We start from the raw sequence: 25928 nt of genomic DNA on the forward strand, positions 1-25928 counted from the left end.
CGAAATTTTTGTGTTAAATAAGTAGTTTTTGTATCTTTTAAAAGAGCTTTACAGGGATTGAGAGACTCAGTTGCCGGATTCCATGTGGTTTTTCTTTACTTGGTGGTCATTAAAAACAAAACTTGGTGGTCATTTGTTGTATCTTTTAAAAGAGCTTTACAGGGTTTGAGAGACTCAGTTGCCTTATTCCGTGTGGTTTTTATTTACTTGGTGGTCATTTGTTGTATCTTTTAAAAGAGCTTTACAGGGTTTGAGAGACTCAGTTGCCTAATTCCGTGTGATTTTTCTTTACTTGATGGTCATTAAAAACGAAATTTTTGTGTTAAATAAGTAGTTTTTCTATCTTTTAAAAGAGCTTTAAGGGTTTTGAGAGACTCAGTTGCCTGATTCCGTGTGGTTTTTCTTTACTTTATGGTCCTTAAAGAAGAATATTGTGTTTTAAATAATGAGTTGGTGTATGATTTAAAAGTGCTTGCAGGGTTGTAATAGACTCAGTTACCGTACTCCGTGTGGTTTTCTTTAATTGATCGTCATTAAAAAGGAATTTTGTGTTGTATATAATTACTTTTTGTATATCTTATATGAGCTTTAAGATCTTTGATAGAATCATTTGCCGGATTCCATTTGGTTTTTGTTTACTTGGTGGTCATTAAAAACGAAAAATTTTGGTCATTTGTTTTATATTTTAAAAGAGATTTAAAGGGTTTGAGAGAATCAGTTTCCTAATTACGTGTGGTTTTTCTTTACTTGGTAATCATTTTTTGTATCTTTTAAAAGAGCTATACAGGGTTTGAGAAACTCAGTTGACTAATTCCGTGTGATTTTTCTTTTCTTGATGGTCATTAAAAACGAAATTTTTGTGTTAAATCAGTAGTTTTTGTATCTTTTAAAAGAACTTTACAGGGTTTGAGAGACTCAGTTGCCTAATTCCGTGTGGTTTTCCTTTACTTCGTGGTCATTAAAAACAAAATTTTTTTGTTAAATCAGTAGTTTTTGTATCTTTTAAAAGAGCTTTAGGGGGTTAAGAGACTCAGTTGCCGGATTCCGTGTGCTTTTCCCTTACTTGGTGGTCATTAAAAACGAAATTTTTGTGTTAAATCAGTAGTTTTTGTATCTTTTAAAATAGCTTTACAGGGTTTGAGAGACTCAGTTGCATAATTCCGTGTGGGTCTTCTTTACTTGGTGGTCATTAAAAACGAAATTTTTGTGTTAAATAAATAGTTTTTGTATCTTTTAAAAGAGCTGTACGGGGATTGAGAGACTCAGTTGCCGGATTCCATGTGGTTTTTCTTTACTTGGGGGCCCTTATAAACGAAATTTTTGTGTTAGATCAGTAGTTTCTTTATCTTTTAAAAGAGCGTTAAGGGGTTTGAGAGACTCAGTTGCCGGATTCCGTGTGGTTTTTATTTACTTGGTGGTCATTTGTTGTATCTTTTAAAAGAGCTTTACAGAGTTTGAGAGACTCAGTTGCCTAATTCCGTGCGGTTTTCCTTTACTTGGTGGTCATTAAAAACGAAATTTTTGTGTTAAATCAGTAGTTTTTATATCTTTTAAAAGAGCTTTAAGGGGTTTGAGAGACTCAGTTGCCTGATTCTGTGTGGTTTTTCTTTACTTGGTGGTCTTTTATGGTATCTTTTAAAAGAGCTTTACAGCGTTTGAGCGACTCAGTTGCCTAATTCCGTGTGGTTTTACTTTACTTGGTGGTCATTAAAAACGAAATTTTTGTGTTAAATCAGTAGTTTTTGTATCTTTTAAAAGAGCTGTAAGGGGTTTGAGAGACTCAGTTGCCTGATTCCGTGTGGTTTTTCTTGACTTGGCGGTCATTTGTTGTATCTTTTAAAAGAGCTTTACAGGGTTTGAGAGACTCAGTTGCCTAATTCCATGTGATTTTTCTTTACTTGATGGTCATTAAAATCGAAATTTTTGTGTTAAATAAGTAGTTTTTGTATCTTTTAAAAGAGCTTTAAGGGGTTTGAGAGACTCAGTTGCCTGATTCCGTGTGGTTTTTCTTTACTTGGTGGTCATTAAAAATGAAATTTTTGTGTTAAATAAGTAGTTTTTGTATCTTTTAAAAGAGCTTTACGGGGATGGAGAGACTCAGTTTTACCTTGTCACAGTTACATTTTCTTGATTTTTCAAAGTTCATTTTGAATTTCATTCGCTGAAATGCAAGAGTTGGAATATTTCAGTAGTGTTTGGTTGTGGTTTACCTTGTCACAGTTACATTTACTTGATTTTTCAAAGATCATTTTGAATTTCTTTCGCTGAAATGCAAGAGTTGGAATATTTCAGTAGTGTTTGGTTGTGGTTTACCTTGTCAAAGTTTCATTTTATTGATTTTACAAAGTTCTTTTTGAATTTCTTTGGTTGAAATGCAAGAGTTGGTATTTTTCAGTTTTGTTTGGTTGTGTTTTACCTTATCACAGTTACATTCTATTGATTTTTCAAAGTTCATTTTGAATTTCTTTCGTTGAAATGCAAGAGTTGGAATATTTCAGTAGTGTTTGGTTTTGGTTTACCTTGTCACAGTTAAATTTTCTTGATTTTTCAAAGTTCATTTTGAATTTCTTTCATTGAAATGTAAGAGTTGTAACATTTAAGTAGTGTTTTGTTGTTGTTGACATTGTCACATTTACATTTTCTTGATTTTTAAAAGTTCATTTTGAATTTCTTTCGCTGAAATGCAAGAGTCGGAATATTTCAGTAGTGTTTGGTTGTGGTTTACCTTGTCACAGTTACATTTTCTTGATTTTTCAAAGTTCATTTTGAATTTCTTTCGTTGAAATGCAAGAGTTGGAATATTTCAGTAGTGTTTGGTTGTGGTTTACCTTGTCACAGTTACATTTTCTTGATTTTTCAAAGTTCATTTTGAATTTCTTTCGTTGAAATGCAAGAGTTGGAATATTTCAGTAGTGTTTGGTTGTGGTTTACCTTGTCACAGTTACATTTTCTTGATTTTTCAAAGTTCATTTTGAATTTCTTTCGTTGAAATGCAAGAGTTGGAATATTTCAGTAGTGTTTGGTTGTGGTTTACCTTGTCACAGTTACATTTTCTTGATTTTTCAAAGTTCATTTTGAATTTCTTTCGTTGAAATGCAAGAGTTGGAATATTTCAGTAGTGTTTGGTTGTGGTTTACCTTGTCACAGTTACATTTTCTTGATTTTTCAAAGTTCATTTTGAATTTCTTTCGTTGAAATGCAAGAGTTGGAATATTTCAGTAGTGTTTGGTTGTGGTTTACCTTGTCACAGTTACATTTTCTTGATTTTTCAAAGTTCATTTTGAATTTCTTTCGTTGAAATGCAAGAGTTGGAATATTTCAGTAGTGTTTGGTTGTGGTTTACCTTGTCACATTTACATTTTCTTGATTTATTAAAGTTCATTTTGAATTTCTTTCGTTGAAATGCAAGAATTGGAATATTTCAGTAGTGTTTGGTTGTGGTTTACCTTGTCAGAGTTACATTTTCTTGATTTTTCAAAGTTCACTTTGAATTTCTTTCGTTGAAATGCAAGAGTTGGAATATTTCAGTAGTGTTTGGTTGTGGTTTACCTTGTCACAGTTACATTTTCATGATTTTTCAAATTTCATCTTGAATTTCTTTCATTGAAATGCAAGAGTTGGAAAATTTCAGTAGTGTTTGGTTGTGGTTTACCTTGTCACAGTTACATTTTCTTGATTTTTCAAAGTTCATTTGTATTTCGTTCCTTTGAATACAAGATTTTAAATATTTAAATAGTGTTTGGATGTGGTTTACCTTGTCAAAGTTACATTTTCTTGATTTTTCAAAGTTCATTTTGAATTTCTTTCATTGAAATGCAAGAGTTGGAATATTTCAGTAGCGTTTGGGTGTGGTTTACCTTGTCACAGTTACATTTTCTTGATTTTTCAAAGTTCATTTTGAATTTCTTTCGTTGAGAAGCAAGAGTTGGAATATTTCAGTAGTGTTTGGTTGTGGTTTACCGTGTCACAGTTACATTTTTATGATTTTTCAAAGTTTATTTTGAATTTCCTTCTTAGAAATGCAAGAGTTGGAATATTTCAGTAGTGTTTGGTTATGGTAAACCTTATCACTGTTACATTTTCATGATTTTTCAAAGTTCATTTTGAATTTCTTTCGTTGAAATGCAAGAGTTGGAATATTTCAGTAGTGTTTGGTTGTGGTTTACCTTGTCACAGTTACCTTTTCTTGATTTTTCAAAGTTCATTTTGAATTTCTTTCGCTGAAATGCAAGAGTTGGAATATTTCAGTGTCACAGTTACATTTTCTTGATTTTTCAAAGTTCATTTTGAATTTCTTTCGTTGAAATGAAAGAGTTGGAATATGTCAGTAGTGTTTGGTTGTGGTTTACCTTGTCACAGTTACATTTTCTTGATTTTTCAAAGTTCATTTTGAATTTCTTTCGTTGAAATGCAAGAGTTGGAATATTTCAGTAGTGTTTGGTTATGGTTTACCTTGTCACAGTTACATTTTCTTGATTTTTCAAAGTTCATTTTGAATTTCTTTCGTTGAAATGCAAGAGTTGGAATATTTCAGTAGTGTTTGGTTGTGGTTTACCTTGTCACAGTTACATTTTCTTGATTTTTCAAAGTTCATTTTGAATTTCTTTCATTGAAATGCAAGAGTTGGAATATTTCAGTAGTGTTTGGTTGTGGTTTACCTTGTCACAGTTACATTTTCTTGATTTTTCAAAGTTCATTTTGAATTTCTTTCGTTGAAATGCAAGAGTTGGAATATTTCAGTAGTGTTTGGTTGTGGTTTACCTTGTCACAGTTACATTTTCTTGATTTTTCAAAGTTCATTTTGAATTTCTTTCGTTGAAATGCAAGAGTTGGAATATTTCAGTAGTGTTTGGTTGTGGTTTACCTTGTCACAGTTACATTTTCTTGATTTTTCAAAGTTCATTTTGAATTTCTTTCGTTGAAATGCAAGAGTTGGAATATTTCAGTAGTGTTTGGTTGTGGTTTACCTTGTCACAGTTACATTTTCATGATTTTTCAAAGTTCAATTTGATTTTCTTTCTTTGAAACTCAAGAGTTTTATTTTTTGAGTAGTGTTTGCCTGTTTTGTAAATCGTCTAATTTAAATGTTCTTTATTTTAATATGTTCATATTGTTTTTATTTATTTTAAATGAAAGAGTTGGAATATTTCAGTAGTGTATGGTTATGGTTTACCTTATCACAGTTATATTTTCTTGATTTTTCAAAGTTCATTTTGAATTTCTTTCACTGAAATGCAAGAGTTGGAATATTTCAGTAGGGTTTGGTTATGGTTTACCTTGTCACAGTTACATTTTCTTGATTTTTCAAAGTTCATTTTGAATTTCTTTCGTTGAAATGCAAAAGTTAGAATATTTCAGTAGTGTTTGCTTGTGGTTTACCTTGTCACAGTTACATTTTCTTGATTTTTCAAAGTTCATTTTAAATCATTCAAGAAACATGATTAAACACGTTTTTAAACTACATGCTACTTACATGCTTTTCCTTGGCACCTTTCCAAACGAGCGGGGATTCCCCGCTGGTTCCTACACTTTGCAAAAAAGTGAGCAGTACGAAAACTCCACGTTTGAACCAGACTGGTTTTTTAGACAACACACCCACAGAGATGACACACACACATAGAGACGAGACACGCACAGACACGACACACAAACAGAGTCATAGTGAGAGAGATATCCAAAAAGTTGGGTTGATCTAGGTTCACTTAGAGTGGCGCGCCACTCTAAGTGAACCTAGATCAACCCAACTTTTCGGATGATCTTTGAAAAATCAAGAAAATGTAACTGTGACAAGTTAAACCACAAACAAACACAACTGAAATATTCCAACTCTTGCATTTCAACGAAAGAAATTCAAAATGAACTTTGAAAAATCAAGAAAATTTAACTGTGACAAGGTAAACAACAACCATACACTACTGAAATATTCCAACTCTTGCATTTCAACGAAAGAAATTCAAAATGAACTTTGAAAAATCAAGAAAATGTAACTGTGACAAGGTAAACCACAACCAAACACTACTGAAATATTCCAACTCTTGCATTTCAACGAAAGAAATTCAAAATGAACTTTGAAAAATCAAGAAAATGTAACTGTGACAAGGTAAACCACAACCAAACACTACTGAAATATTCCAACTCTTGCATTTCAATGAAAGAAATTCAAAATGAACTTTGAAAAATCAAGAAAATGTAACTGTGACAAGGTAAACCACAACCAAACACTACTGAAATATTCCAACTCTTGCATTTCAACGAAAGAAATTCAAAATGAACTTTGAAAAATCAAGAAAATGTAACTGTGACAAGGTAAACCATAACCAAACACTACTGAAATATTCCAACTCTTGCATTTCAACGAAAGAAATTCAAAATGAACTTTGAAAAATAAAGAAAATGTAACTTTGACTATGTAAACAACAAACAAAAAATACTGAAATATTCAAACTCTTTAATTACATATAAATAAATTAAAAATTAAATTTTAAAAATCAAGAAAATTTAACTTTTATACTGAATTATTCCAACTCTTGCATTTCATCGAAAGAAATTCAAAATGAACTTTGAAAAATCAAGAAAATGTAACTGTGACAAGGTAAACCACAATCAAACACAATTGAAATATTCCAACTCTTTCATTTCAGCGAAAGAAATTCAAAATGAACTTTGAAAAAACAAGAAAAAGTAACTGTGACATGGTAAACCACAACCTTACACTACTGAAATATTCCAACTCTTACATTTCAACGAAAGGAATTCAAAATTAACTTTGAAAAATCAAGAAAATGTAACTGTGACAAGGTAAACCATAACCAAACACTACTGAAATATTCCAACTCTTGCATTTCAATGAAAGAAATTCAAAATGAACTTTGAAAAATCAATAAAATGTAACTTTGACATGGTAAACCAAAACCAAACACTACTGAAATATTCCAACTCTTACATTTCAACGAAAGAAATTAAAATGAACTTTGAAAAATCAAGAAAATGTAACTGTGACAAGGTAAACCACAACCAAACACTACTGAAATATTCCAACTCTTGCATTTCAACGAAAGAAATTCAAAATGAACTTTGAAAAATCAAGAAAATGTAACTGTGACAAGGTAAACCACAACCAAACACTACTGAAATATTCCAACTCTTGCATTTCAACGAAAGAAATTCAAATGAACTTTGAAAAATCAAGAAAATGTAACTGTGACAATGTAAACCACAACAAAACACTACTGAAAAATTACAAATATAGCATATAAACCAAAGAAATACAAAATGAAAAATGTAAAATAAAGAAAATGTAAATTTGAAAAGGAAAACCACAACAAAACACAACTGAAATATTCAAACTCATGCAAATCAACGAAAGAAAATAAAAATGAACTATGAAAAATCAAGAAAATGTAACTGTGACAAGGTAAACCACAACCAAACACTACTGAAATATTCCAACTCTTGCATTTCAACGAAAGAAATTCAAAATGAACTTTGAAAAATCAAGAAAATGTAACTGTGACAAGGTAAACCACAACCAAACACTACTGAAATATTCCAACTCTTGCATTTCAACGAAAGAAATTCAAAATGAACTTTGAAAAATCAAGAAAATGTAACTGTGACAAGGTAAACCACAACCAAACACTACTGAAATATTCCAACTCTTGCATTTCAACGAAAGAAATTCAAAATGAACTTTGAAAAATCAAGAAAATGTAACTGTGACAAGGTAAACCACGATAAAACACTACTGAAATATTCCAACTATTGCATTTCAACGAAAGAAATTCAAAATGAACTGTGAACAATCAAGAAAATGTAACTGTGACACGGTAAACCACAACCACGCACGGCTAAAATATTTCAACTCTTGCATTTCAACGGAAGAAATTCAAAATGAACTTTGATTACTCAAGAAAATGTTAATGTGACAAGGTAAACCACAACCAAACAAGACTTAAATATTCCAACTATTTCATTTCAGCTAAATAAATTAAATAATAACTTTTAATATAAAAGAAAATTTAACGGTTACAATGTAAAACACAACACAACACAACTGAAATATTACAACAATTTCATTTAAGCGAAAGAAATTAAAAATGAACTTTGAAAAATCAAGAAAATGTAACTGTGACAAGGTAAACCACAACCAAACACTACTGAAATATTCCAACTCTTGCATTTCAGCGAAAGAAATTCAAAATGAACTTTGAAAAAATCAAGAAAATGTAACTGTGACAAGGTAAACCACAACCAAACACTACTGAAATATTCCAACTCTTGCATTTCAACGAAAGAAATTCAAAATGAACCTTAAAAAATCAAGAAAATGTAACTGTGACAAGGTAAACCACAAACAAACACTACTGAAATATTCCAACTCTTGCATTTCAGCGAAAGAAATTCAAAATGAACTTTGAAAAATCAAGAAGATGTAACTGTGACAAGGAAAACCATAACCAAACACTACTGAAATATACCAACTCTAGCATTACATACAAATATATTCAAACAGTAAAATTAAAAAACAATAATATTAATAATTTAAACGGTAACACATATACAAACACTACTGACATATTCAAAGTCTTGCATTTCAGCGAAAGAAATTCAAAATGAACTTTGAAAAATCAAGAAAATGTAACTGTGACAAGGTAAACCACAACCAAACACTACTGAAATATTCCAACTCTTGCATTTCAACGAAAGAAATTCAAAATGAACTTTTAAAAATCAAGAAAATGTAACTGTGAAAAGTTAAAACTGAGTCTCTCAATCCCCTTAAAGCTCTTTTAAAAGATAAAAAAACGACTTAGTTAACACAAAAATTTAGTTTTTAATGACCACCAAGTAAAGAAAAACCACACGGAATCAGGCAACTGAGTCTCTCAATCCCCTTAAAGCTCTTTTAAAAGATACAAAAACTACTTATTTAACACAAAAATTTCGTTTTAATGACTATCAAGTAAAGAAAAATCACACGGAATTAGGCAACTGAGTCTCTCAAACCCTGTAAATCTCTTTTAAAAGATACAACAAATGACCGTCAAGTAAAGAAAAAACCACGCGGAATCAGGCAACTGAGTCTCTCAAACCCCTTACAGCTCTTATAAAAGATACAAAAACTACTGATTTAACACAAAAATTTCGTTTTTAATGACCACCAAGTAAAGGAAAACCGCACGGACTTAGGTAACTGAGTCTCTCAAACTCTGTAAAGCTCTTTTAAAAGATACATCAAATGACCACGAAGTAAAGAAAAACAACACGGAATCAGGCAACTGAGTCTCTCAAACCCCTTAAAGCTCTTTTAAAAGATACAAAAACTACTGATTTAACACAAAAATTTCGTTTTTAATGACCACCAAGTAAAGGAAAACCACACGGAATTAGGCATCTGAGTCTCTCAAACTCTGTAAAGCTCTTTTAAAAGATACAACTAATGACCACCAAGTAAAGAAAAACCACACGGAATAAGGCAACTGAGTCTCTCAAACCCCTTAAAGCTCTTTTAAAAGATACAAAAACTACTGATTTAACACAAAAATTACGTTTTTAATTACCACCAAGGAAAGGAAAACCACATGGAATAAGGCAACTTAGTCTCTCAATCTCCGTAAAGCTCTTTTAAAAGATACAAAAACTACTGATTTAACACAAAAATTTCGTTTTTAATGACCACCAAGTAAAGGAAAACCGATCCGAATTAGGCAACTGAGTCTCTCAATCCCTGTAAAGCTATTTTAAAAGATACAAAAACTACTTATTTAACACCAAAATTTCGTTATTAATTACAATCAAGTAAATGAAAAACACAATGAACTAGTCAACTGAGTCTCTCAAACTCTGTAAATATCTATAAAAATATAAAAAAAATGACCACCAAGTAAAGAAAAACAACACGGAATCTGGCAACTAAGTCTCTCAATCCCCGTAAAGCTCTTTTAAAAGATACAACAAATGACCACCAAGTTTTGTTTTTAATGACCACCAAGTAAAGAAAAACCACATGGAATCCGGCAACTGAGTCTCTCAATCCCCATAAAGCTCTTTTAAAAGATACAAAAACTACTTATTTAACACAAAAATTTCGTTTTTAATGACCACCAAGTAAAGAAAAACCACACGGAGTCAGGCAACTGAGTCTCTCAAACCCCTTAAAGCTCTTTTAAAATATACAAAAAATACCTATTAAACAAAAAAATTTAGTTTTTAATGACCACCAAGTAAATAAAAAACACACGGAATCATGCAACTGAGTCTCTCAAACCCCTTAAAGCTCTTTTAAAAGATACAAAAACTACTTATTTAACCCAAAAAATTCGTTTTTAATGACTATCAAGTAAAGAAAAATCACACGGAATTAGGCATCTGAGTCTCTCAAACCCTGTAAATCTCTTTTAAAAGATACAACAAATGACCTCCAAGTAAAGAAAAACCACACGTAATCAGGCAACTGAGTCTCTCAAACCCGGTAAAGCTCTTTTAAAAGATACAAAAAATGACCACAAAGTTTCGATTTTATTGACCACCAATTAAATAAAATCCACAAGTAATCAGGCAAATTAGTATCTCAATACCCGTAAAGCTATTTTAAAAGATACAAAAAGTACTGATTTAACACAAAAACTTGTTTTTTAATAACCATCAAGTAAAGAAAAACTACTCTGAATCAGGTAACTGAGTCTATTAAAACCCGTAAACCTCTTTTAAAAGATACAAAAACTTCTAATTTAAAAACCAAAATTCGTTTTTCTGGAACCGAAAGTAAAGAAAAATCTCACGGTCTTAGACAACTGAGTGTCTCAAACCCTGTAAAGCTCTTAAAAGATACAAAAAATGAACACAAAGTAAAGAAAAACCACATGGAATCAGGCACGTGAGTCTCTCAAACCCCTTAAAGCTCTTTTAAAAGATACAAAAACTACTTATTTTAACACAAAATACAAGCAAGCAAATAACATGGGAATTCCTATACACGCAAGCAAATAACTGAGTTATTTTTACGTCACTATTTTTCAACTTAAAATCATTCTAATTATAGCATCCCATTCCTCATACTTTTATTACCTGTTACGCTTTCTTAACAATCGGAAGTTTAACCAACGTAAATTAAGTTATAGACAATACTGGTTTTTAGAAAAACTGGAATAAAATAATTGATACAGTTTAAATTGCACGCTACCTTTGAATAGGCAATGTGATTATACCCACCTAACCAGATTGTACCTACCAAACCAGATTATACCTACCAGAAAACAAATCTCTTGGCAAAGATGTAATGACCCTGTAGAATAGAATTACCTACCAGAAAAACCTGTTTGGTACGGGGGCGTACGCAAAGTATATAGCTTCAAGCAAATTCCATATGATATTTCAAATTGCTATAGCTTCAAGCAAATTCCATATGATATTTCAAATTGCTATAGCTTCTATAGAATCCAGACGATGCATTCTACTCATAGACCTTCTCTCCATATCCAATCGAAAGCTTGTTTAAAGTCTATGAAAAGGTGGTAGATGCTGCGGCCAAGTTCGCTATACTTTTCCATGATCTGCCGAACAGTGAACATCTGATCAATTGTTGGTCTATTAGGTCAGAAGCCGGCTTGGTATTCCGGAATGACCATTGAGGAAATGGCTCGTATACGCCCGAGCATGACTCTTGTGAGAATTTTTGCTGCGTGGCTGGTAAGACTTATTGGGCGGTAGTTTTCGCAGACAGCTATAGAGCCTTTCTTATGCAGGGGGATTATCGTGGCTTCACACCAGAGTGAGCAGGATACCACACCAGAGATACCAGAGTAGCAGGGGCCGACTGTATCTATTACCGATAGTGCGCCCTTTTGGTGTCCTGCAACACCAGCAATTTAACCCACTGCTTGGGGAAGATTTGTGACTGACGGGACGTATCCAGGCGCCGATGGGCCCTGCCCAGTGCACATTAGAGGGGTCATCCTCCTCCTCCGTCTAAATTTAAGGCCCCTAGACGAGGGTGCTCCAGCTATGTTTCAAGACCCCCAGAGACTGGGTCCCCCTTGGTCCGTGCCTCACTACCCATGAGGTACCCTACATATCTACAGGGCGTTCCCCTATCCACCACCTGGGGACGCGCTGAATGGCCTTGGGGAGGCCCCTACTGAGAACTCTGAGTCAGTTGATTTTGAATTGAAGTTTTCAAGTATTTTGCAATAGGTTGCATAGATTACATCAAGGCATGGCTGATTGTAGACAGAGAAAAGCCAAGACAGATAGTCCAAGTAATTGAGAGGCAAATGTTTAAATGGCTGGGGCACGGGTAATACCCTACCCGTATACCTTACCTTGTATACCATACAAGGATAAAACATTTACTAAAGTTCTTCTATCATAGAATTGAATGCTTGCTCATAGTCTATGAAACTATGGAGCAAAGAATTTTGACAACTCAGACACTTCTCAATTATTACCTAAGAGTGAAAATTTGGTCGACACATCCTCTACCTTTTCTAAAACCGCACTGTTCTTCTCTTAAAACTTTGTCTACAGTATCTCTCAGTCTAAAAAGTATCATATTACTAATTAATTTGCTACCTACAGAGACCAAACTAATGCCTCAATAATTACCACACTCACTTTTACCACCTTTCATATAAAGTGGCTTAATTAAGGTTTTCCTAAAATCGTTAGGTACTTCCCTTTTTTCAAAAATAGTATTCATATTCTTCAGTTACTTATTTCTAACCTCAGAGCCACCATATTTACGAAACTCATTTACCACCCTATCAGCACTTGGAGCCTTATCATGTTTTAATTCTTTTAGTACTGTTGTTAATTCTCCTTCACAAACAAATCTTCAATTACATCCAAGGTAACACAAACTTTTTCATTTTCCTCTATATCTTTTCCTGCAACTCTATCTCGGTTTAGCATATTCTCAAGATATTCTGCCGACCTCTCTTTAACTCTTTCTTTATCGCTAATTGTGGCCCCGTTCCTATCTTTGGTGGGGCCAAGTCCGAATTGACTACTCCCTCTCAATTTATTAACCTACCAGTACAATATTTTACCAGTATGCCGTCTAGCTGCATCTTCCAGATCCTCGGCAATTTTATCCATGACATCCCCTTCAGCTGCAGTCCTTGCTGCATATTCTTAGCTGCAGTCCTTGCTCTCTTCCCTAAGACAACTTAAGCAACTTCGCGAATTACTTTTCTAAAATTATTCCAACCCTCATCCATATTATCAAATTTTAAACTCGTAAGTTTAGTATTCAACTGTTCCTGGAGAGTTTCTTTCAAATTCTCATTCCGGAATCTACCAACTTCATAACTTCCCTGGAGATAGTTACCTTTCCGAAATTAGAACTTTAAATTAACCCTTGACACTTCTAGATGGTATATTTACTTTTAAAATCAATAACAGCACTCCTATATACCCTAGTATCTTGTATTGATCCTGCCAGTCTTCGGTTTACTATAACACAATGAAAAAAGTTTTTGTTTCTTACCATCACGTGAATACCGTGTTTATCAGCCATTTTATGACCAAATACCGTATTGGTTATAACTAGATTGTTATACCTACGAAATTGCAAAAGTCTGTATCCATTACTGTTTTCTTTTGCTAAACCAAATCTACCTAGGCGTAGGATACCATCTATCCCCATTTCTACGAACCTGGGCATTCAAATCTCTTAGTAAAAACATCATATTTCTACCTGGAACCCTGTCTATTAGCTCCTGTAAGTGAAACTAAAATTCAACTGAGTCAAAGTAAAATTCAACTAGCATTTCCGTCAGTCGGATCTACAGGGGCATATACCACCATAACTGATATGCTGAACTTTTTAGTCATAAAATGAGCAATTAGTATTCTATTATTAATACCTTCTCAACCTAAACGAGACTTAGCAGCTTCCTTACTCGTCATGAGCCTTACTCACTGTCTTTGTACCCCATCCTTCCTGCCTGAGTAAACAAATTCTATATCACCTAATTTTATGCTTCTTACCCGTGGGATAAGAGTTTCTGAAACTCCTAATAAGTCTAGTTTGAATCGTTTGAGTCGTCCTAACATCCCAAGTTCCAATTTTCATGTTCTTTAAATCATTGAAATTATTTTGGCCTCAGGAAAAGCAATGATCCCGGATACCTGTGCAGGACGGGGATCACATTTCTTCTCAAGTCTACACCGAAGTGCTTAAGCTTAGAACCGCGTAGCAAGAAGTCCCTAGGACCTCTAGTATGAATGGAGGCTTTGTGCCATTCTGGACCCATCTTGGTCACAACATGGTTTTCAGCACTTGGCGACGCTCTTCTATCGACAAGAGTCGAAATCCTGCACAGACAATCTCTAGCCTATTTTCTCCGACACATTATATATTCATGCCTACAAATATTATGCTACTATGGCGAGGCAGCCCATAGTTGATAAATTAGCTAGGAAGAGGTTTTTCAGCCCGAAGACGCCCGTCAAAATGGACCAAGCCCAGAAAAATTGTCCATAAATCAGAATCCCGTGCGAATGCTTTGTCGTTTACTTGGCTGTAATTTCCTCGAGGGGCGCCACTCCTAAAATTAGGATAGTTGACCGCAAGGTTCCCAGTCATGCAGGAACCCCAAAAGAATCGAGACAGCCCTTTCCAGAGGCCTTTTTCCATAGATCTGGATCGTACGGCCTGCCGCAGTTGCCCTCCCTTAGAGGATCCTCCCACGATGGTGTTCTGCATTACCATGCAGTTTAACCCATTACTGGAAGAAGGTTTGTAACTCATTGGACTTGTTAACACACTGATGGGCCCTGTTGAGTGCATAATTGAGGGTCCTTCTTCCTTCTCTGCCTGTATTTATGACCCCAGGTGAGGGTGCCCCAGTTTCTATTATGGATCCCCACGAACAAGACGCCCCACGGTCCGTGCCTCCTATAGAGGTACCCTACATATCTATAGGGAGCTCCCATATAAACACTTGGGGACACGCTGAGTGGCCTCGGGAAGGCCCCTTAAAGCTAAGAATAACAGATGCAACTTAACTTTTGCATCCTTGTTTCTCAAATTAAAAGCTAAATATCTCAAAATCATCTAGCCTTGCTAAAGATTACAGATGCAGCTAGACCTTATCCATCCTTTGTTCTCTAACTAAAAGTTAAGTACATCAAAGTTATCTAGCATTTCTATGGATAACAGATGGAACTTAACCTTATTCATCCTTGTTTCTCAAACTAAAAGCTAAGTACCTCAAAATCATCTAACGTTGCTAAGGATAACAGATGCAGCTTGACCTTATAGATCCTTTTTTCTCAAACTAAAAGCTAAGTACCTCAAAATCATTTAGCATTGCCAAACATAAAAGATGCAACTTGACCTTATGCATCTTTGTTTCTCAAAACTAAAAGCTAAGTGCCTCAAAATCATCTAACATTGCTAAGGACAATAAATGCAATTCGACCTTATGCATCCTTGTGTCTCAAACCAAAATCTAAGTACCTCAAAATAACTAACACTTATACGGATAACAGATGCAACTTGACCATATGCATCATTGTGTCTCAAACTAAAAGCTAAGTGCCTCAGAATCCTCTAACATTTCTAAGGTTAAAAGATGCAACTTGTCTTTATGCATCCTTGTTTCTCAAACTAAAAGCTAAATACCTCTAAATCATCTAGCCTTGCTCAGGAATACGGATACAACTTGACCTTATGCATTCTTGTTTTCTCAAACTAAAATGTAAGTACCTCAAAATCATCTAGCAGTGCTAAGGACAACAGATGCAACTTGACCTTATGCATGCTTGTTTTTCTCAAACTAGAAGCCAAGTACCTCAAAATTATCTAGTATTTCTAATGATAAGAAGTGGAGATTGAATTTATTAGACCGTTAGTCTCAGAACTAGAAGCCGCGTACCTTAAAATAATCCAACGCTGCCAATGATAACAGATCCAGTTTGACCTTATGCATCTTTTTGTCTCAAATGAAAAGCTGAGTATCTCAAAATCATTTAACCTTGCTAAGGAAAACAGATGCAATTTGACCTAATGCATCCTTGTTTCTCAAAACTAAAAGCTAAATACTTCAAAATCATCTATTATTGCTAAAGATAAGAGATTCTACTTGACCTTATGCATCCTTGTTTCTCAAACTAAAAGCTAAGTATCTAAAAATGATCTAGCATTGCTAAGGATAACAGATAAAACTTGACCTTATGAATCCCTGTTTCTCAAACTAAAAGCTAAGTACTTCAAAATTATCTATTATTGCTAAAGATAACAGATGTTACTTGACCTTATGCATCCTTGTTTCTCAAGGTAAGAGATAACCATCTAGCCTTGCTAAGGATTACAGATGCAACTTGACCTTATACATCCTTGTTTCTCAAAACTAAAAGCTAAGTACCTCAAAATCATCTAACTTAGCTTAGGATTACAAATGCAACTTGACCTTATGCATCCTTGTTTCTCAAACTAAAGCTAATTACTTCAAAGTCATCTAACATTGCTAAGGATAATAGATGCAACGTCACCTTATGCATCCTTGTTTCTCAAAACTAAAAGTTAAGTACCTCAAAATCATCTAACATTGCTAAGGATAACAGATGCAACTTGACCTTATGCAACCTTGTTTTCTCAAACTAAAGTTAAGTACGTCAAAATTATCTAACATTGGTAACGATAATAGATGCAGTACTTGACCTTATTCATCCTTGTTTGTCAAAACTAAATGCTAAGTACCTCAAAATCATCTAAAATTCCTAAGGATAACAGATGAAACTTAACCTTATGCATCTCTGTTTCTCAAAACTAAAAGCTAAGTACCTCAAAATCATGTAGCATTGCTAAGGATGACGGATGCAACTTGACCTTATGCTTCCTTGTTTCTCAAACTGAAAGCTAAGTACCTCAAAATCATCTAGTATTTCTAAGGATAATAGATGCAACTTGACCTTATGAATCCTTATTTCCCAATCTAAAAGCTAAGTACCTCAAAATCATCTAATATTGCTAAGGATAATAGATGCAACTTGACTTTATGCATCCTTGCTTCTCAAACTAAAAGCTAAGTACCTCAAAATCATCTAGCACTGTTTAGGATAACAGATGCAACTTGACCACATGCATCCTTGTTTCTCAAACTAAAACCTAAATACCTCAAAATAATCTAGCATTGCTAACGATAATAGATTCAGCTTGACCTCATGCATCCTTGTTTTTCAAACTAAAAGCTAAGTACCTCAAAATAATCTAGCATTGATAAGGATAACAGATACAACTTGACCTTCCTAAGACATTTTCACACGTTTCATGTTAAAAATTATGATTCAATCCAGGGATTCAAGTTTTTCCAGACCAGGCCTGTCACGACGCTTTCGAAAAACACTACAAATCATCATGGCATTACGCAACTGGCAAATTTAAGCCCTATTAAAAAGTATTTCTAAGAGCTTTTATACAACACTATTATAGGCCCCAACACCAAAATTCTGGAGAGTGGTGTCGTGGTTTATCCTGTCTATGTTATTGCACATGATTTTTCAGAGTGCATTTTGAAAGTTTTTTTTCTCGTTTGAAACCTATGACTAGTTAATTGTTTCAAAGTGCATTATGGAATTTTTTTCGTTTGAAACATATTTTTGTAGTCTTTTGTCATGGTTTATCGTTTCTGTGTTACCTCACTTGAAGATTCAAGGTGTACTTTGGAAGTTTTCTCCTTTGAAACATATAACTCAGAATGTTTCTGGTAGTGTCATGTTGTGGTTTATCATGTCAGTGTTACCTCTCTTGATGCTTTCAAAGTTGATTTTTGGAGTTTATTTTCGTTTAAACATATGACTCAGAATTTTTTTGAAGTGGTCTATCATAGTTTGTTTTGCCACTATTACCTCATTTTGTTTTTCAAAGTGCATTTTGGAAGTTTTTTTTTGTTTGAAACGTTTGACTCAGAATGTTTTTATAGTGTTGTGTCGTCGTTTGTCGTGTCAGTGCTACTTCTGTTAATATTTGCAAAGTATATTTTGGAAGTTTTTGTTTGAAAAGTATAACTCCAGATATTTTTTTACTGTTTTGTCGTGGTTTATTTTGTCTGTGTTACCTCTGTTAACGTTTTCAATGTGCATTTTGGAAGTTTTCTCGCTTGATACATATGACTCAGAATGTTTTTGTAGTGTTGTGTCATGGTTTATCGTTTCTATGTTACCTCACTTGATATTTCAAAGTGCACTTTGGAAGTTTTCTCGGTTGAAACATTTAACTCAGAATGTTTCTTGTAGTGTTGTGATGTGGTTTTTCTTGTCAGTGTGATTTCTCTTGATACTATCAAAGTACATTTTGGAAGTTTTTACGTTTGAAACATATGACTCAGAATGTTTTTTGCAGTGTTCTATCGTGGTTTATCGTGCCAGTGTTGCCTCAGTCGATATTTTCAAAGTGCATTTTGGAAGTTTTTTTTCGTTTGAAAAGTATGACGAAGAATGTTTTATAGTGTTGTGTGGTCGTTTTTCATGTCAGTGTTACCTATGTTAATAATTTCAAAGTACATTTCGAAAGTTTCTTGTTTGAAATGTGTGACTCCCGATATTTTTTAGTGTTGTATTGTAGTTTATGGTGCCAGTTTTACCTTAGTTGATATTTTCAAAATGCATTTTGGAAGTTTTTTCGTTTAAAACAAAATGACTCAGAATCTTCTTATAGTGATGTATCATGGTTTATCTTGTCTGTGTTACCTCTGTTGATGTTTCAGAGTGCATTTTGGAAGCTTTCTCATTGGAAACATATGACTCATAATGTTTTTTGTAGTATTGTACCATGGTTTATCTTGCCACTATTACCTCATTTGATGTTTCAAATGTATCTTGGATGTTTATTCGTTTGTAATGTATGACTCAAAATATTTTACAGTGTTGCGTAGTGCTATATCTTGTCTGTGTTATCTATGTTGATATTTTCAAAGTGCATTTTGGAAGTTTCTCGCTTGAAACGTATGATTCCAGATTTTTTCTAGTGACGTGTCGTGGTTTATCTTGTCAGTGTTACCTCAGTTGATATTTTCAAAGTGCATTTTGGAAGTTTTTTCGTTTGAGACATATGACTCAGAATATTTTTTTATAGTATTGTGTCATGGTTTATCATCTCAGTGTTGTCTCAGTTGATGTTTTCAAAGCGCGTTTTGGATGTTTCTCGTTTGAGATGTATGACCCCAGATGTTTTTTAGTGTTGTTTCGTGGTTTATCTCGTCTGTGTTACCTCTGTTGATGTTTCAAAGTGCATTTTGAAAGTTTTTTCGTTTTAAATGTGTGGCTCAGAATATTTTATAGTGTTGTGTAGTGGTTTATTCTGTCAGTATTACCTCTCTTGATGCTTACAAAGTGCATTTTGGAAGTTTTTTGCTTGAAACATTTGGCTTAGGATATGTTTGTAGTGTTTCGTCGTGGTTAATCTTGTCAGTATTACCTTTGTTAATATTTTCAAAGTGCATTTCTGAAGTTTTCTCTATCGAAACACATAATTCAAGATATTTTTGAATTTTTAATTCGTGGTTTATTTTCTCTACTACCTTAGATATTGTTTCAAACTGCATTTTGGAAGTTTTTTTGTTTGAAATATTTGATTCAGAATGTTTTCCTAGTGTTATGTTGTGGTTTGTCTTGTCACTGTCACCTCTCATGATGTTTTCAAAGTTCATTTTGCAAGTTTTTTCGTTTGAAACTTATGACTCAGGATGTTTTTATAGTGTTGTATTTTAGTTTATCTTGTCTAAGTTACCTCAGTTGACGTTTTTAAAGTGCATTTTGGAAGTTTTTATTTGAAATGTATGACTCAGAATGTTTTTTGTAATATTATATCGTGGTTTATCTTGTCAGTGTCACCTCTCTTCGTGCGTTCAAAGAGTATTTTGGAAGTTTGTTTTTCTTTTAAACCTTTTCTATACTACCTTAGATATTGTTTCAAACTGCATTTTGGAAGTTTTTTTGTTTGAAATATTTGATTCAGAATGTTTTCCTAGTGTTATGTTGTGGTTTGTCTTGTCACTGTCACCTCTCATGATGTTTTCAAAGTTCATTTTGCAAGTTTTTTCGTTTGAAACTTATGACTCAGGATGTTTTTATAGTGTTGTATTTTAGTTTATCTTGTCTAAGTTACCTCAGTTGACGTTTTTAAAGTGCATTTTGGAAGTTTTTATTTGAAATGTATGACTCAGAATGTTTTTTGTAATATTATATCGTGGTTTATCTTGTCAGTGTCACCTCTCTTCGTGCGTTCAGAGTGTATTTTGGAAGTTTGTTTTTCTTTTAAATATATGACTCCAAACGTTTTTTTTGTAGTGTTACCTCGTGGCTTATATTGTCAATATCACCTCAACCGATGTTTCAAAGTGCATTTTGGGAAGTTTCTCGTTTCAAAAGTATGACTCGGGATGTTTTTATAGTGTTGTGTAGTGGTTATCTTGTCTATGTTAACTGTCTTTATGTTTTCAAAACACATTTTGGGAGTTTTTTCGTTTGAACCGTAAGACCCAGGATGTTTTTTGTAGTACTGTATCATGGTTTATCATATGTGTTACCTTAGCTGATGCTTTAGAAGTACATTTCAGAAATTTTTCGTTTGAAACGTATGACTCAGGATGTTTTTGTAGTGTTGTGTCGTCGTTTTTCTTGTCCGTGTTAAATCTCTTAATGTTTACAAAGTGCATTTTGGAAGTTTCTCGTTTTGACACGTATGACTCTGGATGTTTTTCTTGTTTAAGTTGGCTCGTGTTTTATCTTATCAGGGTTGCCTCTCTTGATGTGTTGAAAGTGTATTTTGGAAGTTTTTCGTATGAAAGGTATGATTCAGGATGCTTTTGTAGTGTTGTGTCTTGGTTTGTCTTGTCACTGTTACTTCTCTTGATGTTTGCAAAGTGCACTTTGGATTTTTGTTTCTTGAGAAAAATCCAAAACTAACCTAAACAGACTAGGTTACGTTAAGTTAGGTTAAGTCACAAGCCATCCAACCTATCTTAACCTAAAATAGTCCGTTTAGGTTAGGTTTTGTATTTTTCTCTTACGAGAAACATCCAGAATTCACTTTGAAAACATCAAGAGAGGTAGTATTGACAAGACATACCGCGACACAACTCTACAAAAACATCCTGAATCATACCTTTAAACGAGAGAATTCCAAAATACACTTAGAACGCATCAAGAGAGGTAACACTGACAAGATAAATCACGAGACCACATTAAAAATAAACGTCCAGAGTCATACGTTTCAAAACGAGAAACTTCCAAAATATACTTTGAAAACACTTGAAACACAAGGGAAACATTCTTAGCAATACATTTCAGACGAAAAAGCCTCCGATATGCCCTTTAAAAACATCAGTTCAGATAACATAGACAAGATAAACCACAGCACAGCACAATAAAAACATCCTGAGTCATATATCAAACAAAAACACTTGCAAAATGCGCTATCAAAACATCAAGAGACATAACAATGACAAGATAAACCACGAAACAAGACTAGGAAAACATTCTGAGTCAAATGTTCAAAAAAAGGCCCCAAAATGCACTTTGAAAGATCAACTAAGGTAACACATAGAAGATAAACCACGACTCAACAGTAACACCTTGAGTCATATATTTCAAACGAGAAAACTTCCAAAATACACCTTGAAAACATTAACTGAGGTAATATTGACAAGATAAACCACGAAACAACACAACAAAATATCCTAACTCAAATATTTCCAACAAAAAACTTCCAAAATGCACTTTGAAAGCATCAAGACAGGTAATACTGACAGGATAAACTAATACACGCTCTATGAAATATTCTGAGTCATACATTTCAAACGAGAAAACTTCAAAAATACACTTCGAAACATCAAGAGAGCTTTCACAGACAAGATAAACCACGACACAATACTAAAAAATATCTAGAGTCATATGTTTCAAACGAGAAACTTCCAAAATACACTTTGCAACATAAAATGAGGTAATAGTGGAAAGATAAACCATGATACAACACTACAAAAAAATTCTGAGTCATATTAATAATTAAATAATCAATAATAAATTGATTGATTGATATGTTTCAAACAAAAAACGTTCCAAAATGCACTTTGAAAGCATCAAAAGAGGTAACATGGACAAGATAAACCTCTACACAACACTACAAAAATATTCTGAGTCATACGTTTCGAACAAGAAAACTTCCAAAATGGACTTTAAAAAATCAACAGAGGTAACACAAACAAGGTAAACCGTGTCACAACACTATAAAAACATCCTGAGTCATACGTTTCAATGAAAAAACTTCCAAAGTGCGCTTTGAAAACATCATCTGAAGTAACATTGACATGATAAACCATGACACAACACTATAAAAACATTTTGAGTCATATGTTTCAAACGAAAAGAATTCCAAAATGCACTTTGAAAATATTAACTGAGGTAACATTGACACGATAAACCACGACACGACAGTAAAAAAAAATTCTGGAGTCATATGTTTCAAGCGAGAAACTAACAAAATGCACTTTGGAAATATTAACATAGGCAACATAGACAAGATATACCATGACTCAACACTACAAAAACATTCTGAGTCATACATTTCAAACGAAAAAACTTTCAAGATGCACTTGAAACATAAAATGAGGTAATAGTGGCAAGATAAACCATGATACAACACTACAAAAAACATTCTGAGTCATATGTTTCAAGCGAAAAAGCTTCCAAAATGCACTTTGAAAGCACCAAGAGAGAAAATACTGACCGGATACACCACTACACAAAACTGTAAAAAATTCTCAGTCATACGTTTCAAACGAGAAAACTTCCAAAATGCACTTTGAAACATCATCTGAGGTAACACTGACATAACAAACCATGACACAACACTACCAAAACATTCTGGTTCATGTGTTTCAAACGGAAAAACTTCCAAAGGTCACTTCGAAAATATCAATTGTGGTAACATTGGCACGATAAACCACGACAAAACACTAAAATACATCTAGAGTCATACGTTTCAAACAAAAAAAACTTCCAAAGTGCACTTTGAAACACAAAATGACGGAATAGTGGCAAAAAAAAACAGGATAGAACACTACAAAAAAATTCTAAGTCATATGTTTAAACGAAAAAAACTTCAAAAATCTACTTTGAAAGCATCAAGAGAGGTAACACTGGCATGATAAACCACAACATGACACTACAAGAAACATTCTGAGTTATATGTTTCAAAGGAGAAAACTTCCAAAGTACACCTTGAATCTACAAGTGAGGTAACACAGAAACGATTAACCATGACAAAACACTACAAAAACATTCTGAGTCATATGTTTCAAACGATAAAACGTCCAAAATTCACTTTTAAAACATTAACAGAGGTAACACAGACAAGAAAAAGCAGGCCACAATACTATAAAAACATACTGAGTCATATGTTTCAAACGAAAAAACTTCTTTAATGCACTTTGAAACTATTAACTAGTCATAGGTTTCAAACGAGGAAAAAAAACTTCCGAAATACACTCTGAAAATTCAAGTGAGGTAACAGACACAGGATAAACCACGACACCATACTACAAAATGTTGGCGGTGGGGCCTGTAATAGTGTGGTACAATGGTGTGAAATATTCATACTCCTGACTCAAAGAAATGTGCTATTTATGTTAAAAGCTCTTCGAAATACCTCTTAATAGGACTTAGATTTACCAGTTGCGTATTGCCATGATGATTTGGAGTGTTTTGGGAAAGTATCATGATAGGCTTGGTTTGCAAAAGCGTGAATCACTGGATTTGATCATAGTTTGTAACATGAAACGTGTCAAAATGTCTTAGAAATGATGAAGAAGGTGTCAGAGGTTGGACAGTCAAATAATGCCACTGGGATGTGAATTGCTTGGAGTATCACGCAAAATACCGAGTTCCGTTTTTCAAAAAAAAACATACTTTTGAATTCAGATTAACAAGCTTATTTTCGGAGGGGAAAAGGTTGAAAATACCCTAGGGAATGATGAGGGTTGGTGCCACGTAGATGGCAGGAGGGCAGGTGTGTAATGGCATGGTGGTGTGGAGTGTTTTGGAGGTTACTATGATAGACTTGGCTTACCAAAAAAAAACTTGAACCCACCAGATTGAAGTAAAAGTTTTAACACGAAATTCTGAAAAATATCTTGAGGGTGATGGGGCGATGTTAGAGGGTCCCATAGAGTAGTAATAATGTGATATTATGGTGTTAATTGCTTGGAAGATCACACTCTAGCAATGAAATGCCGAGTTTCCTCTTTTCAAAAAATAAAAACAGTGTTTACTTAAGCATCATAGGCTTAGTTTCGATGGAAAAAGGTTGAAAATATCCTAGGGGTGATAAGGGGACTTGTCATATGGATGGCAGGTGTGTGTAATGCCGTCGTGGTGTTGGGTGTCCTTTGGTGCTTATTATGGTATCTATGCTTGTGAATCCTGGACACTTAAAACAGACGATCAATGCCGCCTAGCTGCCTTTGACACCAAATCCCTACGACACATTGCTGGTATCACCCACCACGACAGAATCTGCAACTCTAAGCTTCTCCATAATCTGAAAGTCAAATTTACAATACTGGACAAAATAAAACTACAATAACTCAAACGGCTTGGACATACCCAACGCATGGCTAGCACTCGTCTCCCGAAGATAATCTACGATGGACGAGTACACGGTTCTCAACCCAGAGGTCGCCCTCTGAAGAGATGGAAAAAAACTTCTCACCCTACAACCTGCCACAACTCTGCCACCTGGCCGACAATAGAAGCACCTACAGGAGGCATATCAATAAACTGGTTAAAGAAGAGGCCCGAAAACGACCTTCAAGGACGGATGTATACCAGACAAATATATTAAAGTGATTAGTGCTATGTACGAGAATAATACTGCTTTGGTATAGGTAGGAAATGAGGTTAGCATATGGTGTTGTAATAAATCAGGAGTTAAGCAGGGTTTTGTTCTATCCTCATTTCTATGGATTATTTTGATGGACTTTGTCTTAAAGAGCACAGCAAAGACAGTGGGAGAACACAGAATCAAACTTGGAGGAAAAGTCTCCTGGACTTAGATTATGCTGATGATTTAAGCATCCTAGATGACTAATGAAGCCTTTTTTTTGGGAGAAAAACTAATGAACCCTTAGAGGTTTTGCGCGTTCAGGGTGCTGAATTAGGTTAGAAAATTAATATTAAGAAGATTAAGTCACAAAGGCTAGGAATAAGCGAAGATGAAAAAGTGACGTTTGGTAACGAAAAGATTTATGAGGTGGGCAGCTTCAATTACCTTGGTAGGATTACTAGTAAAGATGGTGGGAGTAGTGAAGATGTTAAAAGTAGAAGAGCCAAGGCTCAGGGTGTTTTTTCACAGTTAAAAAAAGCTTAGAAGAATAGGAAGATAAGTCTGCAAACCAAGAATAGAATATTAGACGCTACAGTGATGACAATGGTCAAATATGGCCCTGAAGCATGGGCCCTCCTAAAAGTGGATGAAGATATGCTAGATGTTTTCCAGAGAAATTGCTTACGGATTGTTCTGAGTACCCGGCTGATTGACCGTATTTCAAACGAAAAATGTGGTTCAATACCGTTCTCTAGATCTATAATGAAACAAAGATTGAGGTGGCTTGGCCAAATTGTGCGGATGAAGGATGACAGATTGCCAAAGATTGTTCTTTTTGGCCAACCATCTAGGACTAAACGGAAAGCAGGTTGTCCTCGTCGGGGGGGGGGAGACTTGACAAAGAAAGATTTAAAGGAAATGGGAACTTCTTGGGAGGGTGTAAAAGGGAGGCTCTGAATAGATTGAGATGGAGTAAGAGCTTGTGTAGCTGTGTTGGCCTCAGGGCGCTTGTTGCTGCGGTGAGTTGTTAGTAGTAGTAGTAGTAGTAATGATGAAGGAGATGTCAGGTGGGGCAGTGAAATAATGGCACTGTGATTTGAAT

The sequence above is a fragment of the Artemia sp. Qi Xiang Cuo genome, chromosome 15 (genome assembly GCF_049724085.1).
Source record: "Artemia sp. Qi Xiang Cuo chromosome 15, ASM4972408v1, whole genome shotgun sequence".
Classification (NCBI taxonomy): Eukaryota; Metazoa; Arthropoda; class Branchiopoda; order Anostraca; family Artemiidae; genus Artemia; species Artemia sp. Qi Xiang Cuo.